The sequence below is a fragment of the Bos indicus x Bos taurus genome, chromosome 22 (assembly GCF_003369695.1).
Source record: "Bos indicus x Bos taurus breed Angus x Brahman F1 hybrid chromosome 22, Bos_hybrid_MaternalHap_v2.0, whole genome shotgun sequence".
Lineage (NCBI taxonomy): Eukaryota > Metazoa > Chordata > Mammalia > Artiodactyla > Bovidae > Bos > Bos indicus x Bos taurus.
The window spans coordinates 45,902,041-45,918,632 of NC_040097.1; the positions used below are offsets into that span (position 1 = coordinate 45,902,041).

General features: G+C 45.8%; 1 protein-coding gene across 5 annotated transcripts in view; it reads right to left on the reverse strand.

Annotated features, from left to right (window-relative positions):
* Positions 1 to 16,592, reverse strand: part of LOC113881004 (atypical chemokine receptor 2-like) — a 99,180-nt gene that overhangs the window by 6,295 nt on the left and 76,293 nt on the right. Inside the window, exon 1 of one of the 5 annotated variants that reach the window (XM_027523756.1) lies at positions 1,122 to 1,227. The exons of the other annotated variants lie outside the window; for them this stretch is intronic. The gene's annotated coding sequence lies outside the window, so the exon portion shown is untranslated. Of the gene's footprint in view, positions 1 to 1,121; positions 1,228 to 16,592 lie in introns of those variants that run through there. 5 annotated transcript variants of the gene reach the window in all.

Genomic DNA, 16,592 nt, shown 5'->3' on the forward strand with positions numbered 1-16,592 from the left:
CCCCTTGCAGCCACCTGATAGACATGCCATCTCCTGCTCCCTGGGATCCGTGAGGCCCACCCACTCCCCACGCTCCCTGGGACCCCACATTACTCAATGTTTCCTGGCTCTTATCAGGAAACAGGGATGTTTGTGACATTGATGAAATCACAACAACAACCCCTCCACCCAAAGTTTCCTTCAATTAATAAAAACTAGGTAATTTTAGAACCCGGCTCTTCAAGGAGCTGCTGCGGAAGATTTTCACATCTTTCTTGAATCATTTTTGCTCCCCACTCCTTTTTTTTTTGCTTCTCTTGTTGCCTGAACTTTCACCACTTCAGCTCCTGGTTTTCATTTCACCATTATCCTGGGGTAAAAATGAAACACTCACCCCACTGCCACTACCCCCAGGGAGAGTGGTATACTCAGCATGGTGCAGCATGGAGGAACAGACTACAGGCTGGTTCACTTCATGGCTGAGCATCCATGAGCGAATTACTTAACCTCTCTGAGCCTTAGTTTTCTCAACTCAGAAATGCTTCCCTGGTGGTGTTTCTATAATATTAGTTAATAATTAAATAAGTGCCTAGCACATGACTATTGGTTTCCCCTCCAGGCCCTAAAATGACACTTGGCTCAAGTTGGGATGGATAAAAGGATATCCTGGGGCTGTTTGGGACAGATGGAGGGTTAAGATCTTGTCAGGGTTTGGGGATAAAAAGAGAAGGATGTGGGCTTTTAAGAAGAAAGTGTAGATGTGTGCTGGAAACCTCAGCCCTGGGAGTGGGGCCCCTTAAAGGCTACCTCATCTGTCCACATCACAGTACAGCCCAGAGAGCAGAGGGAACAGCTGAGGTTACCCAGCCTCATCTGGTACCAACCCTCAGGGATTTCCCAAACCCACAAAGCAGATCCTCAGAGCCAGAGTCAAGGGCGTAAGGGGCCAGCAGGCCACCTTCCTCCTCGGCTGCCTGGGCCACTGCTCCAACAGCTGTCCTAAAGAGAGAGTGCCACGCTCACCCTACTTAGCTCCTGTCTCTCCCCACACCTGTCCCCTCTCCTGGCCACAGGATCTGGTCTCTCCCTGTAACCCCTACATAGGACCCACCCACCCCATTCCCAGAATGGCTGAAACCTACCAGAGCCAGACCCACTTGCCTGTGGACGCCCACCTCGCAACCAGGAGGAGAGCAGCAGCGTCTGCGTCCCTCTTCCTCGGGAAGCACGGAGGGAGTGACTCTTCTTTATAAGCTCTTCCCCTCCCCAGACGGCTTCCTGCCCGCATCCTCTCTGCATATCCCTTGTGCCTGCCCCAGCCCCACCTCAGCTGCACACTGAACTTGAGTCAAGCCCAAATGACCGCCTCGTTGAAAGATCACCACCCCCAAAGATACACTAATTATTTTAGAAAACATGTGTCCCCAATCACACTTTTCTGGAACCATTCTCTTGCGGCTGGGCCAAGGACACAAAACGCCTCAGTCCAGGCTTCCAGGCTTTCACTTACTCTTGTCCCCTATCTTAAGTAGTCTTCCCAGCCTCCAGCTTCATCGGTCCTGGATTCTGCGCCCCCCGCCGCTCCCTGCCCCACCACCCAACTCTCCTCTGACGGTAACTCCGCACAATCAGAGCTGTGTCTGGCTCACCCATAGTGACATCAGTTCTCTCATCTACCAGACTTTTCAGGCCAACTTCACTCTTTCCCCTTCCCTGCCCCCCCCCCCCCCCCCCCGCCAGTCCCATCACAGCATAAATCTCTTCAGAGCCAGCTGTCTGTTCATGTCTGCTCAAGGACCATATGTGACCCACCAGGCTGAGCCCAGGGCCAGGCAAATGCAGACCGAGTGAATGAATACACGTGTGGAACACACTGCCCGTCACGCGCTCGGCAGTATGAGGGTACCTACCTCTCCACCAGGATGGCACCTGTGGTCCACTGTGAGTCTCAGCCACCTTCATCTCCAACCCCACTGCCAGCCTGACACAAAGCAGATGCCTGGTGAATGCTCACGGCCCCTATCTGAACTGAGCAGTTAACAGAATAATGGCAGGTGGTTACAGGCACTGGCGATAGGGTCACACAGAGCTGGGCTTGAACCTGGCTACGTACGTGCTGTGTGACCTAGAGAATGTAGCCTCACCTCTCTGAGCCTTGGTTTTCAGATCTTTTTGGGGAGGTGGGGTTGGTGTCTCCCTCAGACAGGCATGAGAACTAAGTGTCCCCAGAGAGGTGGACAAAGACAGACATTTGCCTTTCTCTGGGGTCCACAGGCCACAGGAGGCCAAGCCTGTGATGGGTTCCACTCCCAACAGTGGGGAGCAAGGGACCTTCCTCGTGAGTGGGTTTCCAAGTCTCTCTGGGGCAAATGTTAATTACCAATAGGGAGAATAAGGCCACAGAGTCCTGGTTCCATCTAGGGGAACAGCTAGGTTCTAGAACTTGGGCTTCTTCCTCACCACCCCCTTTTTAATTTTTTTTTAATTTTTTAATTAATGTTAATTTTTAAATTTAAAATAATTTTTAGACTTGCAAAAATTGTGCATAGAATTCTTGTTAACATATTATATAATCATAACACAATTATCTAAATCATGAATATCATGGCATAATATCATTAACTGGACTTGCCTAGTAGCTCAACAGTAAGAATCCACCTGCCAATGCAGAAGACGTGGGTACAGTCCCTGGGTCAGGAAGATCCCCTAGAGAAATAAATGGCAACCCACTCCAGTATTCTTGCCCGGAGAATCCCATGGACATAGCCTGGCAGGCTACAGTCCAAGGGGTCATCAAAGAGTCAGACATGACTTAGTGACTAAACAACAATAATACTTCAACTAATCCACAGACCTACTTGAATGTCACCAACTGTCCCACTAGTGTCCTCTCTGGTCCTGGATCCTAAGCAGAACCCCGTTGTGCATTTGGCGGTGGTGCCTCCATGGTCTCTCCGCTCTGGGACAGTTCCTCAGCCTTGCTTTGTCTTTCATGACCTTCACCATTTTGAAGAGAACTGTAGAATGAACCTAAATTTTGGTTTGATGCTTCTTCATGATTAGATTGAGGCTATGCATTTTGGGTAGGAACATGTGTTCCAGAGAAGCGATGTGTCCTGCTCACTACATACCAGAGGTAACTGATTTCAATATAGCCCATTACTGACCATGCTAACTTTGATCACTGGGTAAGGTGGCTTCTGCCAGGTTTTTCTTCAGCGAAAATACTGATTAACCCTTTGTAATTAATAAGCATCCTGTGGGGAGGTATTTTGAAACTATGTAAATATCTTGTATCTTCTTATACTTTCACTACTAATTTTAGCACCCATCAAATGATGCTTTCTGACAACAATTATTACTGTGGTGTTTGCCGAATGGTGATTTTCTATTTCCATCATTCTTTCTACATTTATTAACTTGAATTTTACCATTAAGAGTTGGTCCTATTTATTTATATATATCGGTAGAGACTCATGAGTACTACTTTCATTTCATTTTTGATGTTCAAATCATCTCATGCTCTTTTGAAATATTTCAACCCATCTGCTTCCTGCTGACTTAATTTCCCAGCCACAGTTCATCATGGTGGGCAGGGCAGGATACTGGGGCAGGTGTCTTTGCATGAGTGGCCAGGTTTCCCTAAAATTCACTCAGGCATCTTCCCAGTAAAAGCTGGGCCTTTTCCTGGAATAGGCAGGTTCCAGTCAGAGGAAGTCAGTCATGGGCTCCAATGCCAGGAAGGGCTGACCAGGTAGGTCCACATCCTTCCACTGCCTTCCAGTCCATCATCCTGCTCTCCACCCCAATCCTGACCTGGCCCATGGCAGTACCAGCCAACCTCATGCCCTGAGCTTTTCATTCTCGACTCCCCTTTCTCTGCTCTGCTGCAGGGACAGTTGCTGAGAAGCCCGGGTGGCAGACAGCTGGGCAACATTTACCCAGATTCATAGAGAGGAACTGCGCTCCACCCAAGAGATAGCTGACAGGTGTCCTTCACCAGCTCCAGGGGCAGCCAAGGCAGTGAGTGCAGTGCACTGCAGCAAGAGAAACTGGCCAGGGAGCAGCGGGACTGGCCCATGTCCAAGGGAGCTGAGGGAGACGGGGGGCTCTGAGCTCATTCTCTTTGCTCTCTTTAATAAGACTGTCTGACCTGCGGAAGGGGTGGACTCAGTCTCTGATGCCAGCCAGCCAGGATGCTCACAGGCCTCTCCCATAGGGCACAGTGCCCTTGGACTACAGGTCTGTGACTTGACAATCTTTACTATTCCGACATACTCCTAACTCACTGAACACATTTATTAACTACAGTGAAAAGTGGCATCACATTTTTAAAACACCTGCTTCTCTCTTCAGCTGAGCACGGACTGTGAATCTGCCAAGCTTCTGCATGCAGCCTGTCCTCCACGAGCCACCTGAAGGCCTGTCTCCCCCGCCACGAGCCTCCCCAAGTCCCTCCAGCCTACCCTGATGCCTGGCTCTGAGCCTCTGCACGCAGAGTACCCAGCACTACCCACACTACACAGGAATGGGAGAGGCAGCTGGTTAATTTGTTGACGGAGTCTAGCCAAACTTGACAAACTGGATTTTAGAGAAAGGAGTCCTGGTTTGGCCCAGCCTCAGCTTCTGTCTCACTCGCTGTCTCTCTTTCTCCGTTTCTCTGTAATCCTTAGGCAAAGCTCACCCCATTCTGGGCTGGGCCCACGAGGGCATTAGTCTGGTCCAACTCCAGGGTTTTAGAGTTGGAAATCCTAGAGCACAGACTGGCTGCCCAATTCACAAGTTCTATAGGTGCCTATGTCGAGTCACTGATTCAATGTGGTGACAAATCTCAGAGCAGCTTCTTTCTACTACGCTCCACTGATGGCCCAGCAGGAGAAAAATGATGTTTATCTCACCTCTTCCTACACCTTCTGGCCCCCTCCAGTCACCCCAGACATGTGTTGTCTCCCCTTCCGTACATCTGCCCAGGGCCTCGTGCTCAGGGCCTCATGAGGGGGCTGATTTCAGTTAAGGTGGGTGAGGGGTGTGTAACCTTCTCACCACTCAGCAGCCCCTTGCCGGGGTACAAATATACCTGTTTGTAATCAACATATTTATTCCTTTATCACAATACCTTCAACCACATATTCCATGTTAATATAGTGGTTCACCACATGCCTTCCCTGTGAGTTGGGCCAAGCTGAGGTTATCACACCCATTTTGTGGACGCGGCTGCCAAGGCTCAGAGAGAGAAAGTCACTTGCCCAGAAGCCTGTAGTTGATAGGCATCCCTGAACTTTCTGATTCCTACCCGAGTGCTCTCTTGCCCACAAGGTATGAGAATACTCTGCTTAATTCTTTGCTTCTTCCTTCTCCCTCCCTTCCAACTCAGACCTAATTAGCTATTCTAGGACAGAAATTATTTCTTACTCATCTGCGAATCCCTCACAGAAAAGCCCAGCGAGGGCTTGACATGAAGTAGAACTGTAATACAAGTGTACTAGGTGAATGGATGCTTCCCAAGTGACATTAGTGCTAAAGTAAAGAACCTGCCTGCCAATGCAGGAGACATAAGAGACGCAAGTTCAATCCCTGGGTCGGGAAGATCCCCTGGAGGAGGGCATGGCAACCCACTTCAGCATCCTTGCCTGGAGAATTTCATGGACAGAGCCTGGTGGGCTATAGTCCATGGGGTCACACAGAGTCAGACACAACTGAAGCGACTTAGCATGTAGCACATGCTTTGATGTAGGAAGCTTCCCAGAATGACTTAAATCCACTCCCTGGGGCTTCTCTGGAGAGTGGTTGTAGAAGGTCGGTCAGGTCTGATGACATCCATGCTCCATCAGCTGGGTTACCCTATTGTTGGCTCTGGGACTTTGCCCATGAGGGCATGACTGACACCCAGCCAGAGTGAGGTAAGGGTCAGCAACCAGTAGCAGCTGCACACATCCTCGGGTTCCCAGTAAAGATGGCATCGTGTAGGGCTTGAAAACTGGTGCTCACAGCAAAGCCCAAAAGTAGGTAGGAGGCAAGGATGGGCTGAGGTGCCAGCTTTCCGTGGGTAAGTTCATTTTGTGGAATTATTTTCTTTCAAACATTTTTCCGGTCTTGGAAAGTGTGAAAGCTGTTAATCAACTGTTGAAAACAGAAAGCCTTGCCAAACACTCCTTCACCTTTTTATCCCATCTGCCCAAGGCCCTCCCCACATGTCTGTCTCAGGTCCAGGCGGCCTAACTCTGCATTCCCACCCTCAGCCCCCAGCCAGGTGCTGATGGCAACTTCCTTCCAAATCCAGCTGTTTTCTCCACACCACATGTTTTATAGTTTTGTTAAGTTTATTTATTCTGGCAATTTTCAAATATATACTTTAAGAAAGTGCCAGAATAGTGTAAATAACTCTCATGGATCCATCATCCAGCTTCAGTGATTATCAACTAGTGGTCAATCTTTCTACCCATTCTCCCACTCACTTATCCCTTCCTGTGTTCAGTTCAGTTCAGTCCCTCAGTCGTGTCCGACTCTTTGCGACCCCATGGACTGCAGCACACCAGGCCTCCCTGTCCATCACCAACTCCTGGAGCTTGCTCAAACTCATGTCCACTGAGTCAGTGATACCATCCAACCATCTCATCCTCTGTCGTCCCCTTCTCCTCCCTCCTTCAATCTTCCCAGCATCAGGGTCTTTTCAAATGAGTCAGTTTTTCACATCAGGTGGCTGCCGGGGTCCAGCCCCGGTGGATCCAGGGAATTCGAAGCGGGGACGGCGTCAGCGAGGATCAGGAAACAACTGCTTAATTAAATGTTAATTAAGGATATAAAGAGTAATAGAATAAGGATAGCTCAGTGAGGAAATTCAGTGGAGAAAAGAGGCTGAAATAAGGATAGCTCAGTGAGGAAATTCAGTGGAGAAAAGAGGCTGAATAATTCAGCCAGAAGGTAAGAGAAAGAACGACATGGTGAGACCAAGTTTCGGTGAACAAGGCCCACACTTTATTTTCCAAAGTAGTTTTTATACCTTAAGTTATGCATAGAGGATAATGGGGGAAGGGGTAGAGTCATGCAGCAAGCCAGGCTTTCTTCCTGCAAACTTACCATATGCAAAAGCTTAGGTGATTTGCATCATCTTCTGGCCCGGAGGCCTGTTAACATTTTAAGACCCTTTCTTCAGAAAACTTATTTTTCTCTAAAGGTGATTGGTCAGGAGCCACCCTCCAAAAGCATTAGATAAAGTTGCATTCCTACAGAGCAAAGGTGTGGTGGGCTATAACAAGAAAAAGAATTAACTCAAGGGTCCCAGGTTACAAACATTAAAGCTACTACTTACACCAATTATATTAATCAATACACTGCCAGGGACACAGCAGGTAAGGGATATGGAAACTTAGCAGCAAACATTGGCCCAACAAGTGAAAATCCCTTCACCAATACAATTTCTAATCAATCTTTTAACTACTCAAAAGAATCTGTGTTTAGACAGTTTAGAACATCTCCTGCCTCTCACAGTTGGGAGGCTCTGAACAATCACATGTGGCCAGAAAAACCTATTCAGGCAGGCTAGAGGATTTCCAAAGGAGTTTGTAGGTTGAAACACTGTCAGACCCAGGAATTATTAACTGGAGCTGTAAGCTAACTCTTTTTTCAGAGAGGTAGTGGGGGACAGCCCCCCATAAAGTCAGAGGTGTAGGTGAAAGCACAAAGCAGAAAGTAGGCAGACTCTGGTTTTGGGTGTAAATGCTCGAGAATTTCCAGGGGAACCCCTGAGGCTCGATCCCGCCTTTGCGTATGCCGAGCCTCCTTCCTCATGACCTTTGTCATGGGCAGAGTTCCTCACACTGGTTCCCAGCAGTGATAGAATTCCAGTTGAGCTATTCCAGATCCTGAAAGATGATGCTGTGGAAAGTGCTGCACTCAATATGCAATATGCAATATGCACTCAATATGCAAGATGCCGGCTCCCGGCAGGTGGCCAAGATACTGGAGTTTCAGCTTCAACATCAGTCCTTCCAATGAACACCCAGGACTGATCTCCTTTAGAATGGACTGGTTGGATCTCCTTGCAGTCCAAGGGACTCTCAAGAGTCTTCTCCAACACCACAGTTCAAAAGCATCAATTCTTCGGTGCTTACCTTTCTTTATAGCCCAACTCTCACATCCATACATGACTACTGGAAAAACCATGGCTTTGACTAGACCAACCTTTGCTGGCAAAGTAATGTGTCTTCTTTTGAATATGCTGTCTGGGTTGATCATAGCTTTTCTTCCAAGGAGCCAGCGTCTTAATCTCATGGCTGCATCACCATCTGCAGGGATTTTCGAGCCCTCTCACTGTGTCCACTGTTTCCCAGCTATTTGCCGTGAAGTGATGGGACCAGATGCCATGATCTTCATTTTTTGAATGCTGAGCTTTAAGCCAGTTTTTTCACTCTTCTCTTTCACTTTCATCAAGAGGCTCTTTCGCGTTTCTTCACTTTCTGCCATAAGGGTGGTATCATCTGCATATCTGAGGTTATTGTTATTTCTCCCAGAAAACTTGATTCCAGTTTGCGCTTCATCCAGCCCAGCATGTCTCATGATGTACTGCATATAAGTTAAATAAGCAGGGTGACAATATACAGCCTTGACATAATCCTTTCCCGATTTGGAACCAGTCTGTTGTTCCATGTCTGGTTCTAACTGTTCCTTCCTCACCTTCATACAGATTTCTCAGGAGGCAGGTGGTCTGGTATTCCCACCTCTTTCAGAATTTTCCACAGTTTATTGTGATCCACACAGTCAAAGGCTTTGGTGTAGTCAATAAAGCAGAAATAGATGTTTTTCTGGAACTCTCTTGCTTTTTCAATGATCCAACGAATGTGGGCAATTTGATCTCTGGTTCCTCTGCCTTTTCTAAATCCAGCTTGAACATCTGGATGTTCACAGTTCACAGACTGTTGAAGCCTGGCTTGGAGGATTTTGAGCATTACTTTACTAGCGTGTGAGATGAGTGCAATTGTGCGGTAGTTTGAGCATTCTCTGGCATTGCCTTTCTTAGGGATTGGAATGAAAACTGACCTTTTCCAGTCCTGTGACCACTGCCGAGTTTTCCAAATTTGCTGGCATATTGAATGCAGCACTTTCACAGCATCATCTTTCAGGATTTGAAATAGCTCAACTGGAATTCCATCACCTCCACTAGCTTTGTTCATAGTGATGCTTCCTAAGGCCCACTTGACTTCACGTTCCAGGATGTCTGGCTTTGGGTGAGTGATCACATCATCGTGGTTATCTGGGTCATGAAGATCTTTTTTGTATAGTTCTTCTGTGTCTTCTTGCCACCTCTTCTTAATATCTTCTGCTTCTGTTAGGTCCATACCATTTCTGTCCTTTATTGAGCCCATCTTTGTATGAAATGTTCCTTTGGTATCTCTGATTTTCTTGAAGAGATCTCTAGTCTTTCCCATTCTATTGCTTTCCTCTATTTCTTTACACTGATCACTGAGGAAGGCTTTCTTATCTCTTCTTGCTATTCTTTTTAATTCTACATTCAAATGAGTATATCTTTCTTTTCCTCCTTTGCCTTTAGCTTCTCTTCTTTTCTCAGCTATTTGTAAGGTCTCCTCAGACAACCATTTTGCCTTTTTTGCATTTTTTTGTGGGGGATGGTCTTGATCACTGCCTCCTGTACAATGTCATGAACCTCCATGCATAATTCTTCAGGCACTGTCTATCAGATCTAATTCCTTGAATCTATTTGTCACTTCCACTGTGTAATCATAAGGGATTTGATTTAGGTCATACCTGAATGGTCTGGTGAATGGTCTAGCCATTCACTATCACAGTAATCCAAATCTATACCACAGCAGTAATGCTGAAGAAGCTGAAGTTGAATGGTTCTCTGAAGACCTATAAGACCTTCTGGAACTAACACCCCAAAAGATATCCTTTTCATCATAGGGGACTGGAATGCAAAAGTAGAAAGTCAAGAGATACCTGGAGTAACAGGCAAGTTTGGCCTTGGAATACAAAATGAAGCAGGGCAAAGGCTAACAGAGTTTCACCAAGAGAATGCACTGGTCATAGCAAACAGTCTCTTCCAACAACACAAGAGAAGACTCTACACTTGGACATCACCAGATGGTAAATATCAAAATCAGACTGATTATATTCTTTGCAGCCAAAGATGGAGAAACTCTATACAGTCAGCAAAAACAAGACTGGGAGCTGATTGTGGCTCAGATCATGAACTGCTTATTGCAAGAGGTTATACTGGGAGAAACTACATGAAAGGGATATAGGATCTTTCCGTATTATTTCTTGCAAATGCATGTCTACAATTATGGTAAGATGATTTTTAAAAAGGTAAAAAATTATTCTGAAATACAGTTCTTAAAGTATTTTTTAAAACACATTTATGATACAGTAACATATGCCTTTCATTATTAACACATTTAAAAAGATATAGCAACAAATCTTACAACTACTATGACAGTGATAAATATAAATTATACTTTTAAGATACCTGTGACAAGACCCTGCTAATAACACTACTTTTTGGTTGCTTACAGTCATAATCAAACATGTTAATTTTCTCAGAGGTTAATGAAAATAAAGGGGTTTCCCAGGTGGTGCTAGTGGTAAGAACCCACCTGCCAATGCAGGAAATGTAAGAGATGCAGGTTCAATCCCTGAGTTAGGAAGATCCCTTGCAGAAGGGCATGGCAACCTACTCCAGTATTCTCGCCTGGAGAATCCCATGAACAGAGGAGCCTGGCAGGCTACAGTCCTTGGGGTCCCACAGAGTCAGACACGACTGAAGCAGCTTAGCATGCACGCAATGAAAATAAAAATGTAAATTTTCTTCCTATCAAAATTCAGGGTTCCCTCCCTGAGTCATATCATGGGCCCCCAAGTTAAGGACTCCAGCTTTGCTTAAAATGACAGCTTTCTTTCCTCTGTTTCACAAGCTATAATGGACACAGTGGGTAAAGAGTAGTAGTGGGAGCATCTATGGAGGACGTGGTGGCCACACTGCATTGGTCATGGCGGCATGGAGCATTTTTGAAATGTCAATTCATGCTTCCCCATATTGACTTTCCCTTTACTCAAACAGCAAGATCTTAGAAAAAGTCTGAATTTTCCTTGTCCTTTGAGTACAGGAGTTTGAGGATATTAAGGTTCTCTTTCCGCCCTTCATCAAACTAAAAACTTATTCCCCAGGCTGGGGAGAAGATGAGGGGCCTGAGGGAAGCATGTCACTCTAGACACTAGATGACCCTGGGCTCTGCTTCCCCATCAGAGACCTGGGGTTTCTGGGATCAAGGGAAAGAGGGACATGGCACATTGTGAGTCTAAGTTGAGTACAGCTACAGGCAGCCCCATCCCACTCCCTAGCTTGGCACAGATGCAACAAAATGAGGTACTCAGTGAACTGCCAGGCCTGAAGGTGCTGGTGGACCATCCTGAGTGTGCATATATAGGGCTGGAGACCAACTGGGAGGCAGAAAAATGTCTAAGTGGAGGCCTGTATGGGCAGATTCCACCAAGAACCATGTGGCATAGTGCTTGCCTTGGCCCTGACTGAGTCTCCTAGACCTGATGCAATTCCAGGCAAAGGGTGATCCTCACACTGACTGATATTTCTTTTCCATTATCCTGTGGAATGCAGTCACAAAACAGAAAATAAGTTGTTCTTGAAAATATGATATTTTTTTGTATATTGAGTTTGTGTTCAAGAGCTACTGGCACTTTCAGAATCCAAGGGCATAGCTTCTGCAGCAGGTGCCACTGCTGGTGCTCCAAGACCCAACCCTTCCTTATACCCACTGGCTGACTCCCAACTGGCAACACCCACTATGCCATGTCTCAGGGCTTGCTCTGGCTAACAAAGCCTGTTTTACCTCTGCCTCCCCAACAGTGCCGTGCGCCAGAAGTTCCAAGGAAATAATGTTCTCGCCCCCTCAAGAGTCCTCAGCAGTCGCCCGGCCAGAAGTTCCAGAGAACTAAAACATCCCACCCCATCAAGGGTCCGTAACCAATGACTGGGCCAGAAGTTCCAGGGATACAACACTTTCTACCACCTCAAGAGCCCTCAACTAGGGATTTCCCTGCTGGTCCAGTAGCTAAGACTCTGCACTCCCAATGCAGGAGAGCAGTTCCTTGAGAGTCCCTTGGACTGCAAGGAGATCCAACCAGTTCATCCTAAAGGAAATCAGTCCTAAATATTCATTGGAAAGACTGAGGCTAAAGCTGAAACTCCAATACCTTGGCCACCTGATGGGAAAAACTGACTCATTTGAAAAGACACTGATCCTGGGAAAGACTGAAGGCAGAAGGAGAAGGGGACAACAGAGGATTAGGTGGTTGGATAGCATCACCAACTCAGTCGACTTGAGTAAGCTCCAGGAGTTGGTGATGGACAGGGAAGCCTGGTGTGCTGCAGTCCATGGGGTCACAAAGAGTCGGACATGACCGAGTGACTGAACTGAACTGGGTTAGATCCCTTGTCAGGGAACAAGATCCCACATACTGCAAAGGGGATAAAGATCCCCTTCGCCACAGCTAACCCGGGCACAGACAAATATACTTAAAAAAAAAAAAAAAAAGCCACCAGTAACCCTCAGGTGAATGGTCTGTACTGTTATCCTGAATTTCCCAAACAGGATTACATGACCCTCCCTCACCTGTCTCACTTCCCCACTATCCTGCCTGTGTTTCCACCTCCCAAATAAACTACCCACTTGAACCACATGACACTGCCAATGGCTGATCTTCTTTGCTTTATTTTTAAAAATGAATGCAACTGTATAAATAAAACTGAAACTAAAATCTATACTCACATCCCTGTCTCGGGGTCTGCTAAGACATTTATCTATTACATACTCCACCCAAGAACTGTCCCCTTGAGCTGCCACCAAGCCCTCTCTGCAGTGGGTCAATGGGAGGAAACTGCTGAACCAAATTCAGGGGAAGGATCCCCTGGGAGCTGGAGAGGCCCAGTGTGCCTCCTCTGGTTCCACAGGAGAGCTGAGGTAAAGAACACAGAGGCTGTTTCAGGTTGGGAATACGCTCCACCCAGATACTACATATCACAGTGGGAAGTGTGGCCACAAAATGAGGAAACCATGAGATAATGAAATGCTATGAATGGAAATGTGATGAAATCTTTGGAAGCTGAAGCCTGGGATGTGGAGTGAAAAACTGCAAAAAGGAATATCTGTATGATCTCAGGACGGTGACCGTGAAAAGTTCTGGGGCCCTATTTGGCCTGATCCCAGGCCTCCCTCCTAGAGAACTCAATCCCTAGGAGGTGGAGGTGGAGGGCTCTGGGCTTATAAATGGGCTGGAGAACACCTTGGCTAAGTCTGAATCCCAAACATAACCTAACACGTTAGCCACCCAGCAAAATTAGCCTGCCTCCATGGCTCGGAGGGTGTGGGGATCCCCCCGCTAGACAGTGGAGCAGGAGCAGAGCTTGGACTAGAAGCCAGGCCTGTTTCTCTCTGAGCAGATACTTTTGCCTGTAACCCAACAGGAAATGCATTTTACCCAGCAAGCGACTACACAAGTTTCATAAAAAAAATAAATGCCCTGACAATCCGTAACGCATTTTGACATTTTCAATTTTATTCTGTTTCATATTTCTAAAATGCTGGACATAACACATTAAGTGATTTCACAACTCACTTCTGGGTGGTGACCCACAGTTTGAAATACTGCCCTTGAATGTATCCAGAAATGAAAGTACATGGACAGGAATTCTAGGCTTTTCCTAAATACTGTGTATTTACTGTCAGCCTCCATGTCCCATCCAAGGCTGCAGAGAATACTGGGCTGGGCCAGGAAATTAAAATTCTGCAAAGTGGACACAGAGAACTAGTGGTTGCCAAGGTGGAAGAGGGGATGCACTGGTCATTTGAGATTAGCAGGTGCAAACTATTATAGATTAACAATGAGGTCCTGGTGTATATATAGCATAGGGAACTATATTCAACATCCTGTGATAAACCATAATGGAAAAGAATATGAAAAAGAATGTATTAATATATATGAAAACGAATATCTATGTAACTACTCACTTTGCTATATAGCAGAAGTTAACACAACATTGTAAATCAACTATACTTCAATAAAATAGAAATTTTAAAGTAAAATATAAAATTCTGTAAGGTGAAGGTGATTCCTGTCTCCTAATCCAGTGATTCAAATCAGGCATTGCCATTGCTTTCACATTCTTTGCCACATCTCATACCACCTGTACTATGATTACTGTATGAATATTCTAAATCAATTCATCACTTTTTAAAACTTAAATACTCACACTAGCCTTGTCTTATGGAAATCAAAGGTTTGAAGTTACTCCCTGATGCAAAATAAAACTAAAACACAAATGATGAAAATAAAACACACTTTCTGTGTTCCACATTAAATTCCAGAACTTCTGGCTCTCCCAGTCCTGCTCCTTTCACAAGAAAATAATCCAGCCTTGATAGCTCAATACAAGCTGTCCTTAACCCCTACAAAGGCTTTGTCCTTCCAGACAGTCCACCTCCCCAATGATAATCCGCACCATCATCATGGCTAATGACATTTAAACTCATTCAGTCTTCACACTGGCCCTGTGACCTGGTCAGGTCACTCCCTTTTATAGATGAGGAAGCAGGTATGGAGAGATGAGGCAGACTTGCCCATAGTTAGGACATTTTGAACCCAGGTCATCTGAAAGCAGAGCCTACGTGCCTAACTGCCCCCTCTGAAGGTGCTCATCGCCAGAGTCAGCCCTAGTGTTGCCTCTTACAGGATACCATCCTGGACTACACATCCATAATATTGTTCTGCCTCTGTTACCAAAGCACTCGCTTCTTGCCTGTTTAACTCACTGGAGGTCAATCATAGAACTGCTTGGATACACTGCCTCTACCAGGCTGGGAGCTTCTTGAAAGGATGGCAACATCTTATTCTTCTATGTATTTCTGTGTCCAATAGACTGTCTGAGGCATCAGAGGCCTTCAGTATTTCTTGGATCCTATGATCTTTTCTTGTTATTCAACAAGCACTCAGTATTCTTTGCAATTTACTAGCTCACAGGCTGGTTTCCAGTAAAGCGCTGGCAACAGAGGGAAGGGAAGACAAGTCAGAGACAACAGAATGAATGGGTCTTAACCTGCAGTCCACAGATCCCCACTGGACCCATGCCTAGGATACAGGTCTCTGAACTTAAGTGGAACAAGATTACATCTTTATTGTCACTGACCTCTCATGGAAATTCAGTATTTCCTTCTAATGGAATCTGACCTGTGACTCAGTCACTAGTAAAGTCACTAATAATTCCATTTCACATCACCATTGCAGCAGACATCACAAAATACACCCATCACTTCCTAAAAATTTTGGTTTTCAGACCCACAGCTGTATCTTGTATTTAAGACGCCGGTAAAGAAACACAGGTATAGCACATACCATGCCACAATTGGAAAAATATAGCTTAGCATCTGTATTTTAATAGGACTGGCATTTCTTAGCAATTTCAATAGCGTCAGTAATCTGTTTTATTTTATACTTTTTAAAACATTATTTTGAGATAGGCCCATAGGTTTCACCAGGCTGCCAGTGGAAACTATGGTCCAAAAAAGTTAAGAGCTGGGTTTGAGTTCAAACCTTAGTTCTGCCATTTATAAAACAAGTTACCTGGGCCTCAGTACCTTCATCAGTAGAATGGGGATTACTACCTACCTTATTGGATTAGCATCTAGCATCTGAATAAAACTGATTCCAAAACCAGCCTAGACTGCCTGGTGAGGCACACAAAGCCCAAGCATAGTGGAACCCTCAGTTGCCCACCTCTCCTGTCACAGAAGCCATTTGTCCCCCTCAGTGTGGCTGAGACCAGCTCCCTTTGGCTGGACATAAGGGCTAACTTCAGACCCTTCTTAGATGCTCTATCCCCATTCTGAGCTCAGCATCTGCACCCCACTCCCCAAATTGGCAGACATCCTGGAATATGAAGTCAAGTGGGCCTTAGGAAGCATCACTACGAACAAAGCTAGTGGAGGTGATGGAATTCCAGTTGAGCTATTTCAAATCCTGAAAGATGATGCTGTGAAAGTGCTGCACTCAATATGCCAGCAAATTTGGAAAACTCAGCTGTGGCCACAGGACTGGAAAAGGTCAGTTTTCATTCCAATCCCAAAGAAAGGCAATGCCAGAGATGCACTCATCTCACACGCTAGTAAAGTAATGCTCAAAATTCTCCAAGCCAGGCTTCAGCAATATGTGAACCGTGAACTTCCTGATGTTCAAGCTGGTTTTAGAAAAGGCAGAGGAACCAGAGATCAAATTGCCAACATCCGCTGGATCATGGAAAAAGCAAGAGTTCCAGAAAAACATCTATTTCTGCTTTATTGACTATGCCAAAGCCTTTGACTGTGTGGATCACAATAAACTGTGGAAAATTCTGAAAGAGATGGGAATACCAGACCCCCTGACCTGCCTCTTGAGAAATTTGTATGCAAGTCAGGAAGCAACAGTTAGAACTGGACATGGAACAACAGACTGGTTCCAAATAGGAAAAGGAGTACGTCAAGGCTGTATATTGTCACCCTGCTTACCTAACTTATATGCAGAGTACATCATGAGAAACGCTGGGCTGGAAG